This window comes from Pinus tabuliformis, chromosome 8, assembly GCF_031772625.1.
Source record: "Pinus tabuliformis cultivar Carrire ecotype Pingquan chromosome 8, CPIR1, whole genome shotgun sequence".
Taxonomy (NCBI): domain Eukaryota; kingdom Viridiplantae; phylum Streptophyta; class Pinopsida; order Pinales; family Pinaceae; genus Pinus; species Pinus tabuliformis.
Window position 1 is genome coordinate 1,206,533,143 of NC_142294.1, and position 14,415 is coordinate 1,206,547,557.

The 14,415-nt window shown below is 41.0% G+C and overlaps 1 pseudogene; it reads right to left on the reverse strand.

Annotated features, from left to right (window-relative positions):
• Positions 1 to 739: 739 nt before the first annotated feature.
• On the reverse strand, positions 740 to 1,665 carry LOC149239696 (protein IN CHLOROPLAST ATPASE BIOGENESIS, chloroplastic pseudogene; annotated as a pseudogene).
• Positions 1,666 to 14,415: the final 12,750 nt, after the last annotated feature.

Consider the following 14,415-nt stretch of genomic DNA (forward strand, 5'->3'; position numbering starts at 1 on the left):
GTAAAGGCCCATAAATGAAGGGGACACCTTCCTACAAATCCTCTAGCTTGTTCTCCCACGAATTTGGCTGCCAAGTGCTCATTAAGACCTTCAATTTTGTCTCCAAGTTGACCAAAAAGGCTACACAAAGCACCCATCAGACTTGTTGGCATAATGACTAACCAAGTTCACTCTATTAACATAAAAATAATCAAAAACATGCAATAAACCAATGAGAATGGTGGATTAAGTCAAATTAGGAGGTTGAATGAGCCCAAATAATTGTACATTTTTGGGGCTCATCATCACCCCCCTACTGAAAGTGTTGCTCATCCTCTGAGCAACCAATCTCTCTCCTCGTCTTTGATGGCCCTGGTGGCTTCTTTGGCTAACATCTCGGCCGATTTCTCCTTTGGATTCCCTCTTTTCAAACTTCCTGTAGAAACAGTTCGCTGGCTTCCTGTAGAAGCAGTCCTCTGTCTTCCTGTAGAAACAGTCTGCTAACTTCCTGTAGAACCAATTTTCTCTGATTTTGCTTGCTTGGCTGGGGGTGCCTTCTCCTTGAACTGTGTTGTGGCTGTCTTGGGTGTGTCCCTACTTGGTTTTTTTCTGACCAGTTTTCTGTATCCTTACTTGGCTCTAGCTACTACATTTCAATTTCAATTGGCAGAACACTGATTCAGACGTGCGCTCTAATTTTATGATACAAAGATTGATCCCAAATTAGGACCTTTCTATTTCCTTGAGAACAACGTGTGTGGATTTGCACTTAATTTTAGCAATCATAAAGTATAAAGCGAGCTATTGTATCTAACCCAGCTTCCTTGTAGTAAGCTGCAAGTTGATCCTGGATGTCATGCCAGGATCCATCAAGAAAAGCTAAATCCATCAAAAATGCAGCCTGGTCAAGAGCCACCTGAGCAGGTGCCTTCCCCTTTTGAATATCCTCACGCCTTCCCTCATCTGTAACTCTTTCTCTCATGTATTCAATTTGTTCGTCTCCCCAGCCTGCAATTTTAGCAACTTCCTCATATCTGCAGCCTATTGTCCACCACGGTAATTTTAATGCTACTTTGGCAGCATCCTTAGCTTCAAGCTTACGACCAATGTTCAGAAAAAAACTCTGCATTAAACACAAATGGCCGACCAAATCCAGGAAAGTGCTTCCTATTCACGTAAAGCTCTCCTGTCACCAATGCAGAAACCTGGTCGCCTCTTTCCAAATGACCCAATGCAATACGCTTCAAATACATCTGGAAATAATGCAACCTTCTTTGTCAAATAAACATCAAGATTTCCAATTTTAGATTCAGCTACATCCCCTTGTTTATACAATTTCTTGCCAGCATCTCCTGAAGCAGCATCAAGGCTATTTGCTGCGTCCTCATAGCCATTTCAATCTTCTTCTACCAGAATCCTAGGAATATATTGATCCACATGCAAGACTTCAAGAGCTTCATTTTTAATTTGAAATCAGTGGCTTACAGTCTTAGCTAAACGTGACACACCATACTTCTGAACTCGTACAACGGGCATCTCCATGCCTTCTGGACTGGTTGGCCATCTTAGAAGAGCTGTGAAAGCACCTGATTGGTCTTCTGACAGTGGTATTGCAAGAGGAATTATACCCCGTCTAGCATAAGGAGGGACAAGTTTTTCACCCTTGGCCATATGATAATTGTCCATCTTTCTTTAAGCTCCAAACTTGGTGAAGAACCTTAGGCTTCTCTGCTCTGGAAGTCTCTGCTGCACTTTCCTGTAGAAGACCCCACCCGTTTCCTGTAGAGTGTGATTCTACCTTTGAGTGAGCCCGATGCACGAGTGAAATTCGAGAACAGGCCGCAAAGCTCCATGGAGGTTGATGGGTTAACCGATTGTGGGAGCAGAGGATGCATACTTCAGCTAAGAATGTCACAAATGCAAATTAATCAGCGGATGGTGAGAGTCAGCCGAGCAATTTTTTAATTACGGCATGATTTGTGGTGAGGGAGTGAAGTGGCCAAGTGTACGTGGCCACATGCAACTAGAATTTTTTTTCCTGAACTCTGTTTTTTCCCCCTGTAATTACTGCCGTGAATTGAACTGAAGTTTAAACAACCAACACTCCTTGTTGCTTTAATTTTCACGTAAGTCAGCTATCCACGTGTACTGTGTGACTTCCAGCTGAGTGCTAGAGAAGATAATCGGTTGAGCCTTGCTAATCCGTGGCTTAATTCCACCATTCCATCAATTCATGCAGTTTTCAAATTAAATTTATGCAATAGAAGAATGAGATCAGTCACATACCTCGAAGTTGAATGGTTGTCATGAGCTGTTGTGGCCTGTCATTGCTGCATGCATTTGATTTTATGGTTGCATGATGGCTTGGTTGCTGATTCATGGCTGGTTTCCTTGTGCAGGTGTCCTCTGGCCAGATGCATGCAACAAGAGTTCATTTCCACGTTTAGATCTGCACCCTCAAACTGCTGCCATTGAATTTTTCACAGGACCAGAACTTGTTTTCGCCATTTCTCCCAAACGGTGAAGCGGATTGATCTGAAACTTGGTGAGCATGTTCCTATCATCATTATGCATCTCCCATAGCGAAATCGTGATCAATGGATGCACGGATATGGAGAAAAATGGAAAATGGCTGAAGATTTCAGAGATCGATTTCTCGGAAACCGTGCATCAGAATCGGCTGAAACTGCTTGGGTAGGCTACTATCACCCATGTACATCTCCCCATGAAACAGGTTTTAAAACGGATGCACGGTTATGGGGAAAATGCAAAAATGGCTGATGGTGATGGAGGCTGATTTCTTGGAAACCGTGCACCGGAATTGGCTGAAACTGCTCAAGCATGTTGCCATCACCCTTGTACAATTCCCCATAAAACGGTTTGTTAAATGGATGCATGGTTTTCAAGTTATGGCAAAAACAAATTTTGTTCTATGGATTTTTGCTTCAAGGCCTTTTTCAAGTGTTTGCATGGAACGAAAAACTGAGCTTGGGCTGTGATGTAGGTATGGAGATGATGGAGGAGGAGTTGGAAGATTGCATGAGGGCTTCTGAACCCTTGAGGAAGCTACAATGTTCGCCAAACCACTTTTTGGAATCCATGTCTAGTTTCCCACAATTTCTACAGGAAGTTCCTGTAGAAGCACAATGAGGTGGAAAAAATGATGGAGAAAGGCAAGGGATGGACACACGAGTGCTTGTAGGCCTAATCAACAGACTCCCACCATTAGATTCACTTTTGAAATTCGATTTGGCTCGTCCAAAGGTTCTACAGGATGTTTCCTGTAGAAATACAGAGCTTCCTGTAGAAGGCACAAAAAATTCCTTTGACCTTGATTTGAGTGCTCCTCCTGTCATGAAACGTCCTTCTTGCAACCTGCAATTTCATTGCTGCAACATGAAATTATTCAATGGAGATTAGCTTTATTTTTCTTTTTCTTTTTCTCTTTTTTTTTTGAAAAACAACTAGGGCGCCTCATGAAGGTTTTCACCCTAATTGCCTGCCTTGGGCGCCTCCAAGGGAGGTTTTCACCCAAAGATCTTATTCTCTTTTCTCTTTTTTTTTTCAACCCATTGACCGCCTCATGGAGGGTTTCAATCAATGAGCCAATCTAAGGCGCCTCCGAGGAGGTTTTCACCTTAGATTTCTATTTTCCTTTTTTTTCATTTTTTTCTTTTTCTTTTTTCTTTTTTTTTTTCTTTCTTTTTTTTTCTTTTTTTCTACCCTAACCTACTTGAAAAACAAAATCGTTCTCAAGTATAAGAATACTTCCAATGGAGCCATGTGCACATCGAGATTAGAGAAAAAATGATGTGAAGGCTCGAAATGCATGCTTTGATAGGTATCCAGATCTCAGAGACCAAATGATCTGACTTTGAAGGGATCAAACATAGCTGAGGAAGAGAGTACTGCTGCAACTTAGTGACTGTCTGGAACCATGTCTCAATATAGCTTTGATATCCTTGGTCCTTTTGCTGATCTGGATCATTCTTCATGTCACCTTCTATCATGACTTTCTCATCTTCCTCCTTTTGCTGATCTTTCTCTTGAATACATGGAAGATTTGATGGTAACCATGAAGGAACTCTCTCGATCTCTGATTCTGATCTCTTCTCTTCATCAAGTGCAGCCCATGGTTCTTTGATCTTTTCTTTTGAATCTTCTTCTGCTGGATGTGGTCCTTCAATGCTTGCAATATAGTCTCTTTTTTGCAATACTCTTCCTGAGCTTTGGTGAAGATCTTGGAGCTCAAGAGGAGTTGTTTGGACATGTTGTGCCTCAGCTTTGCAATTGGGTTGAGCTACTCCATTGTATGGCTTTGGAAATGGTACGGGTAGTTGAGTGGAGGTGTGAAATTGAGATGGAGATAGATGGCATTGTGGTTGGGTAGGCATTTGGGGTTGCCTTGGTGGAGGAGGAGGCGATGGTTGTGGATGAGCAGGTGGTGGAGGAAAATGAGCAGGATGAGATTTGTACTGGGGCCTCCACTCCTGATAAGGTGCATTCCACTGAGGCTGTGGCTGAGCATAAGAGTGAAATGAATGAGCAACTGGTTGGGCATAATATGGATCTGTGAAGGAACAAGGAGAATATGACCAAGGAGGAGGTGTAGACCAGGAAGGATGAGCAGGGGGACCCCAAGAAGGTATGAAAGTGGCTTGATAGGGGTCATAATAGGTCTCGGGTGTCCCTTGCAGTTCCTGCTGGTAAGATCTAGGTCCATGCGGCCAAATTTGGTTCATGTAATAGAGTGATTCAGTGGCTCCTTTAACTCTTTGATATGCAGCTTTGAATCTGGGTAAGGAAGGGCACTGATCTGTAGGATGGTATTCTTCACAGACAAAACACACTTCTATGGAGTACAATGGACATTTGTTCCTAGGATGCTTTCTAGTGCACCTAGGACAAAAAATGACCAAAGCCCTCTTGGCTTCCTCTTGCTTCTGTTGGATCCGCAAGGTATCCAGTTGCATGGCAAGAAACTGCCTCATATCACTCTTGAAATCTTTGATCTGATTTTCAAATTCATCTTTGGACAAGATGTTGCTCCCAACATTTCTACTTGTAGCCATTTGCTCCATAGGAATGTTTTCTTCTTCTTCTCCCCTAGAGGTTCTTTAAATATGCCTTGATGTCCACCCAGGGGTTCTTTAATCACAGCCATCGAAGAAGAGAGAACGTTGGCTGTGTGAAGCAGTGGGGGTGTTGTGCAATCATTTTTCTAACTTATCTCTACTCCTACAAGACATGAAATGAAATCTTTTTGGTTGATTTTTTTCTTTTTTCTACTTCTACATGCAAAACTGAAATAGATTGAACTGCAACTAACTATCTTGCTAAAATGAAAATGCGGAATTGAAATGAAAGCAGGAAAGGACTAATCTATTTTGCTCAAATGAAATTGTAGGAATGGAAATGCTAGTCTACGCTTGCAGAATTGAAAGGCTAATCTACGCTTGCAGAAATGAAATTGCAGAATTGAAATGCTAGTTTATGAAAGCAGGAAATTCTAATCTATGAAAGCAGGAAATGCTAATCTATGAAAGCAGGAAATGTCTATGCTACTTTTGCAGAATGGAAATGAAATAAACTACTTAGCAGAAGATTGTAGTGGAAAATAGAAGAAAAGCGACAATCACCAATACTCTGACGCTTCCCCGGCAACGGCGCCAAAAAGATGGTGGGCCCCAGTATTGTAGCAATAATGCTACAACTCCTGGAACTCCCTTCTTTAATTTTATCAACCCGGTAGTTTGTAACAAACTTGGAAGCGACGGTGCTGTATGCACAAGTACTAGCTCTTGCCGCAGCTGTCACTTGGTCAGCTGGCACAAGTCCGCTAGGGGCTCAAGCCAACTTCTATGAGCTCTTAGAAGAATCTTTTTAACTGATGGACGAAAGCTAACTCAAAGGAAGCTAATCTACTTGCGGAAAGAAACTGAAAGCCAAAAAGAAACACAAACCCTAGCAAACCCTAATTCTACCAACTAGTCCTACTGATGCAAAAATGAGAATGCAAACTACGAGAAGAGATGCCTTACTTCTAGGAAGGTAAAATGCATGTGTCTAAGTTATTACTATCTGAAGAAAACATATTTTTGTATTTTTGCTTAAGTTGTTGAAATTCTCATGCATGTGCTTCTAACTAGTTCTCCACTGTGCAGGGATGGATCAAGGGATGAAATGCTTTGGGAAAGGTTGGGATGGTACAGAGAGGGTCTAAGGGATCCCTAACATTCTCTCTGAGAGTTTCACAATGTCTGGATGACATGCAACCGTGTTTATGAACTTCTACAGGAAGTCTGCAGGGGTTTCTACAGGATGTTCTGCAGTTCTTCTACAGGATGTTTCAAAATGGGATGTTTGGGGATGGATGGTTGATGGAAGATGCATGGATGGTTATGGAGGTAGGATGGGGGTCTGAAGTGACCCAGGAACTGATGGATGGAGTGGTGAGATGATGTGGAAGGCTGACTTGCATCAACGAAGGTGTAGGCAATGGAAAAGCAAGAAGGTAGGGTTTCGTGGCAAAAGAGCAGATGGGAGATGAGGAAACAGACTTGGTAATGGAGGAGCTGATCTGGACGAGGCTCAGATGAACGAGGAGGTGATGAAGGTGATAGAGATTCCCTGCACAATGCTCATTCAAACGAATCAATGAATCCTTGCAAACAAACCAAGTCCTAGCTAACTTAATCCAACTGTCAATGAAATGAATAAACAGCAGCTTTGTTTGGAAAGAGAACCATGTACATCACGTGAGTAAGAACATTCAAAAAGATCTAAATGCATGACAAACTCCTACCAATCGATTCTAACCATAAAAAGCTACTTTAACCATCACAAACAACCAAAATAACAAAGCAAGATCTAAGAGCAGATTTCATTTTAGGAACGCAGCAAACACATAAAGATAAACAAGGGAGGTACTGAGCGCTTGAGATGGGACCAACCCCAAGAGCTACAGCCTCCCAAGAGAGATTTAGAGCTGGTGCAAAGCTGGATTCATCTTTATTAATCAAGAATGAAGAGTTACATCAAAATTGTCCACAAGGAGAACTTGAAAATGAGCTGACAGCAAAACTAATCTATGGCCTAAAAATCGAACTACAAAATGACTACAACAAGACTATGAAATGACTAACTATTGGCTACAAAAATTACTAACCACTAGCTAACCAAAATGAGGCCCTAAGCCTTCTTATTTATACAATTTGAGGACCCAACAGTCCTCCTAAAATTTAGGGACTTGGCTGCCCAAGACTTGTAGTTAACAGCAGTCCTACTTGACTTGCTTGGCTGCCCTTGTGCTCATTGATTTGGTGGCCTTTGAACTCTGAGCTGATGGTGGAGAATTCGAGGTAAGGGCCCATAAATGAAGGGGACACCTTCCTACAAATCCTCTAGCTTGTTCTCCCACGAATTTGGCTGCCAAGTGCTCATTAAGACCTTCAATTTTGTCTCCAAGTTGACCAAAAAGGCTACACAAAGCACCCATTAGACTTGTTGGCATAATGACTAACCAAATTCACTCTATTAACATAAAAATAATCAAAAACATGCAATAAACCAATGAGAATGGTGGATTAAGTCAAATTAGGAGGTTGAATGAGCCCAAATAATTGTACATTTTTGGGGCTCATCAGAAAGTACACCTCCTTTGCCCGTATATGTGTGGAGATGGATCTCTCTGGAGCTCTACTGGATGAGGTGATCCTGGAAGTTTTTGATGAAGAATGGGTGCAAACAGTGGATTATGAACATATTCCTTTTAGATGTCGCAAATGCCATGAACATGGGCATCTATTTAGAGAATGCCTTCTCAAAAAAACAGAGAGTAAAAGTAAAGTAATAGTAGGGAAAGATACTGAGAGCTTTCATAAAGTGGGAAATAGAGGAAAAGGAAGTAAAAGGTTGAAAAAAAAAAAACCCACAGAGGGAAAACATGCAAGTTTGAATAGGTACAAAGTTCTAGAAGAAGAGGAAGAGGTAACAAAGGTAGATCAAACCATGGAGGGCAGCCCAGGGGAGGGGAGAGGCCAACTTCACAACACCCATAAAGATATAGAAGATGTGTTGGTGCAACATTTTCAAAGCATAGCAGAGGAACCTCTCTTAGATAGATCACTATTTATCAGGGACTTCACAAAGCACATTCCTAAGCTAGTAACTAGAGAAGATAATCACAATCTTAACAGGCCAGTGAAAGAAGAGGAGGTTAGTGAAGTCATCAAAGAAATGTAGAATGGAAAAGCGCCAGGCCCATATGGTTTCAATGTAGATTTCTTTAAAGCATGCTGGAATATTGTCAAGCAACATATTCTGAATGTAGTGGAGGACTCCAGGAATAATACAACCATATTGAAGGTGCTCAATACATCCTTTATCTCCTTAATTCCCAAACAGGACAATGCTATGAATCAAGACAGATTCAGACCTATAGCTTTGTGCAATGTGGTGTATAAGATTCTATCCAAAATAATTGCCAACAGACTTAAACCCCTGCTTCCAACTCTAGTTTCTGTGGAGCAAATGGGATATGTGGAAGGTAGACAAATTCTCAATAATATCCTTCAAGCGCATGAGGTGGTTCATTCATTGATGAGTAATAGGCAGGCAGGAATGATTATGCAACTGGACCTAGAAAAGGCTTATGATAAGTTAAATTGGACCTATATTAGGAAGGTCCTTCTAGCCTTTGGATTTGACCACAACTGGGTAAGATGGGTAATGGCCCTGGTGACTTCCTCTAGTTTTTCAATTCTGGTTAATGGTTCTCCATCTAAGACCTTTAAACCCTCAAGAGGCCTCAGGTAGGGAGATCCTCTCTCCCCCTTTCTCTTCATTCTCATGATGGAAGGACTAGGATGAACCATCACGTCCACTAAAGAAGCAGGTAAGATCCAAGGCATCAAACTTTCCAAGAACGGGTAGGCCTTGACCCATCAACAATTTGTAGATGATACCATGCTACAGGGCATCCCCACGGTCAAAGAAGCTCTAGCCTATAAACAAATACTGAGTGACTTTGCTATGGCGGCGGGTACAGAGGTAAGCCTCTCCAAATCAAAGATTTTCTTTTTCAATACTAACATTGCTATTCAGCATAATATCTCTAGAATTCTAGGCTTTCAAAGAGATATGCTACCTTCCAAATATTTGGGAGTACCACTAACAGACAAACCTCTGAACAAGAATGTTTGGGAGCCAGTTATCAATAAGCTATAGGACAAGATTAAAAAATGGACAATCAGATCTTTGAACTTGGCGAGCCGATTAGTGCTTACAAAAGCGGTCCTTCAAACAATCCCCATATTCATGTTTTCAGCCCTTCCAGCTCCAAAAGGAGTTATGCAACAATGTAGAAATATCCAAAGAGATTTTCTTTGGGGTAAAGGGGAGGAGAGGAAAAAATGGGCCTTGGTAGCCTGGGAAACAATTTGTAAACCTAAAAACCATGGAGGTCTTGGATTGGATGATCCTGAAGTGATAAATAAAGTTTTAGGGGCAAAATTATGGTGGAGATGGATAAAAGACTCAGATGCTCCATGGGCTCGGATTTGGAAAGAAAAATATGCAAGTAATTGGCAAACCAAGGACCACATAAGGATGTCTAGTATCATAAAAGGCTCCCACATCTGGAATAAAGCTTGGGAGAATAGAGGCATAGTTCAAAAGAATAGCTTCTAGGAAATTAGAGCAGGATACCTGGCATGGTTTTGGGAGGATAAGTGGCAACAGGAACCTAAACTGTTAAGAGAGGACTTTGTGGATCTCAAGAATGACACTGACACCAAAGGGTTACAATAGGTAAAAGATTTTTGGGATCAGACAAATAGTGAAGGAAAATGGAGAACCTGGAAGAAAATGGAATACAGGGATAATAGCCCCTTGAAAGCAAAGGTTGATGCTCTAATAGCAATTTTGGATCAAATAAAAATATTGATATCAACTGATCAAGACCAACTCAGATGGGGCAATAACAAAGAAGGTACCTTTAATCTCAAAGAGGCAAAGCTCTTAGCCCTTGAGCTTGATTCTACAGAACCGGATTGAGTTTGGAAGAATATCTGGAAGAACCAAGGATGGTTGAAAACCAAACTATCCATATGGTTGGTACATCATAAGAAAAATCTAACTTGGGAGAACATCTGGAAAAGGGCTGTTTTGGGCCCATCCAGATGCCAGCTATGTGAGTCTCAAGAGGAGACAATGGAGCACCTCCTCAACACCTGTATTTTTACCTCCACGTTGTGGGATGGCATTGCCTTAATTTTCAGACAAACAGACAGGGATAGAGGAAGTATTACCAATACCCTTAGTAACTGGCGAAGAAACTTCTCTGATAATGAAATGATAAACAGAGCTTGGGCATTAACTCCAAGCTTCCTAATATGGAATGTCTGGAAAGAGCGCAACAATAGAATTTTCAAAAATAAAAATAAAAAAAAACTTCCTCTCAAGGCATTATGGAACAGATCTTAAGACAACTTAAGGAGACAGTTGGCACTCTACTGCAAATATCCCCTAAAAATCCCCCTTCAAATGCAGATATGCAGATACTTTTTCAGTTGGGTAAGAAGGGGCTTATTCCTCAGGGTATGAACAAGATGGTTAAGCAACCGGTCACTGAGAAAGACTTCTAGCATCCGCTCTCTTAGGGATTTATGAAATATAACAATAATGGGGCCTCAAAAGGAAATTTGGGTATAGCTGGTTATGGTGGTGTATTAAGGGATGAAAAGGGCTGCATACATCATTTTTTATTTCAATTTGGGAAGAGCCACAAACAATATGGCGGAGCTAATGGCACTGGAATAATGTTTAGAAATCCTGAAGCACAACCATCTTCAAATTATCATAATTGAAGCTGATTCTGAGCTTATCATCAATTCGGTCAAGAGAATCTGTTGTGGTTTGGCTCCAGAAAAGGTCTTGAGACACTGGAGGCTGCTTTAGGTTTATCAAAGAATTCATCTTCACCTTCAAAACATGAGGACCTTGAGTTTCACACATGTGCAAAGGACGGCCAATAAATTGGCAGACATACTTGCCAATAAAGGGGCTCTCTGTACTAAAAGCAACAATACATATAGATGGTAAGATGTTCCACAGGGCAGACTAAGGGATGACTGCCTCAACCAGGCGAATGAGGACCGAGAGACATATCTGACCAGAGAATGTCAACAGTAGCAGAGGCTGGGTTTAGTCGATATACTTTTAACATGAAGTGGTTCTCCAGAGGTAATTTTGAAAGCGGTACGTAGGCCGTTGTTAGTTATATAAGCCCAGAATAGCTCAGACACAGAGTTCTTGGGTGGAAGTTGATCGACAGCTTGTGGAATTTTGCTAAACTTTCTCCTAATATAGATCATCTCAGTTTTGACCGGTGGGAAGAGGGGATGAAGAGCCTTCAGTCAGAAAGTATAGCAGATTCCCACCATAGGTACATAATTGTTGGCAATGGTCACAGTGAACCAGTAGGGTTGGTCTACAGGTTTTCGAGTGCTCGGATGGCGGGATTCCCTCCTAGTTTTATTCAAAGGGAGACTCCTCTCATTCATTGGATCAAGTGTCTGAGGATCCAGGGTGGAGAGTCAAATTGCAGTTCGATGGGTTCCGGCCAAGGTCTTGGTTTCCACAGTGGACTCGAAGCTTTCCTCATAACAACATGTAGTGTCAATACCACCCTAAAGGTGGTTTATGATTTATTGGAAGCTCACAACACTAGGAGCAGTTTCACCAATTTGAGCCCAATGCCACTTAACATGCAACATGTGGCCATAGTAGGAGAGAGAATACCACCCTCATTGGGTGGGTATTCTCTGGGCTTCTTAGCCTTCCGATATGTTCCTTAGCCATTGGATCTTGTGATGCGGATCAATGGCCCAGATGCATTATGCATGTTGGTGGGTTTGGGTTTATGGTTTAAGGTGGTTTACAGTTTATCGGAAGCTCTCAACACTGGGAGTGGTTTCACCGATTTGAGCCCGATGCCACTCAACATGCAACACGTGGCTACAGTAGGAGAGAGAATACCACCCTCATCGGGCGGGTATTCTCTGGGCTTCTTTGCCTTCCGATATGTTCCTCAGCCGTTGGATCTTGCGATGCGGATCAACGACCCAGATGCATTATGCATGTCTCTCTGTCATTGTCCGTGCTTGTCCAGCTTAGTGGCAGGACTTTTTTCTGGGGAGTTTACCCATGGCACAATGGTTTAGCCTTTGGTTTGTAGCCCCATGCCCTTGGGGTTGTAATTTATGTAATTAATCCTTTTTGGTTATTTTGAATAGAAGGTACGACTCTTGCATTAGCAAAAAAAAGAGAAAGAAAGAAAAATAAGGCATTCATATAGTAAAATGGAAAGGGATAGTAAAACCTCAAGAAGATAGGATATGGAGTCTAAATAATATACATTTTTTAGTCAATATTTGATAACAAAGGGTCTCTAGAGGTTGATTAAAGAAGAAGGAAGGTTTATTGATGAAAGAATAGGGCCTATGGAAGTAAGTGATTATATATAAATACATAACCCTCTATCTCTTAAAGATTAGAAAAGGATTCAACTGAAAACTCTATTGGGAGTTTCAATAACATTGAAGGCACTAGTAAAACCTTGCCACTTGTGGGAGCAGGGAGAGTGGAAAGTAAGATCAAAGTGACAACTGGAGGGGATCCTTAGGTAGGTAGTGCTACAAAGTTTATATTACCAAAGCCAACGAAATTGTTTCTAAATATGAAAGCCATTCACTATTTAACATGGGAATTCAATCTAAATAACCCATTTATCTAGAATCATGTATAGATAGGATAAAATAGGATATGAGTTTAACATGAGAAATTAGGGATTTGGATCCAATATGTGCAAAGGCCTAAACAATGTGCAATAAAGATCAAGGAAGAAGATGAGTTAGTATGGTAAAAATACAACTCATTAAAAATATAAAACGCTTAGGTAGGATAGAAATAGATGTTTCTAAATGAGGAATAAATGGAGAACAAGTGGTTGTAGAAGTCTACTTTGAAAATAAAAGAACCACTAAAAATGAAAGTACGTGTTTTTTTCTCATGCAAACACAATTCTAAATTGGGACCAAGAAGTTATATTATTTGTGAAAACAATGATGAGTCTATAAGTTTGGGAAAATTTATTGATGATAAATTGATAACATAATTATGTCAATATGAGAATGTCGGTGTAACATCCCCAGTCCCCAGACAGGTGACACTACTCACAACCAAGACCAGAATTTTCAAAATTTCTACAGAAGCACATAATTATCAATATCCATTATCAGCTTTTGGCTCACTATTGAAATATTTGTGTCCATATCAACCCACAACTGGTCAAATTAGGCCACTTGTTGAGTATAATCATGCCCAGTGGCCCTATGAGATCAATATTTATACAGTTTTTACTCTTCTAAATAATTACTCCCACAACACCACAATTTGTACTTGTACCCGAGAATTTATCCCTTGATTTAATTTCCATGTAATGAAATGCATAGCTAAAAGTAGAGCTAATGCAACATTCATCCATATAAAATAAATATTTACATAGTAACTAAAGTCCATACACAGCAGAACTAATATACATATTTACCAAACCCAAACTAGGGCTTATAGTTAAACATGGCACATAGCATAAATCAAGGCACAAGGCACATGAAAACTTATCTGTAACAGATGGTTGATTGGTTGTAGTGCTTCCAGGTTCCACCTATCCATAGACCATGCAGTCCATAAACTCTCAACCATAAGTCACCCCCAAGTTGGGGCCAAAACTCCATGGGAAATAGTTAAACCGAGTCACAAGGTATCAACCTCATTAGCCTCAGCCCCCAACCTATGGGATCACGCCCCCCCCCCCCCATTAGTTTGTGCCTAAGTGGTGCACCCCTTCTCCACACCCAGTGGTCCCAAAGTTGTGCCACCACTTCCAGGGATACTTACCGTTGGCTAGGGACAATCTCAACTCTATGGATCTAGGATCTCTTACTACTCTCCAAAGCTCCAAGTATCCTCTAGACCCAAACCAAAAATATCTCTCAGTCAATCACAAAACCCAAGCACAAGGCTCACTAATTGGTCACTAAACTAATTCCACACCAGAACTCCCATGGTTGTCAGAGTGAATCCACTGATTCCACTCCCTAGCCATAATCCACACCAAGTAATCCTATGCAAACTCCAACTAGATGCATGGCCTTTTGATAAAAAAATACTTTATTTATGCATGGCTTTATATTTCCAAGCAGCACCCTCAAAATCCACCTAGTCCTCAGTGTCATTTTCACCCAAAATCAAGGCATCAAAGTTGTTTCCCTTTTTCCTAGAATTGAGTACCCCCGATACTCTTTTTTGTGCAGTTGGTTTGCAGCCAACTGATTTTATTAATATATGTACAATATTTTCATTATGCTTGTAGTT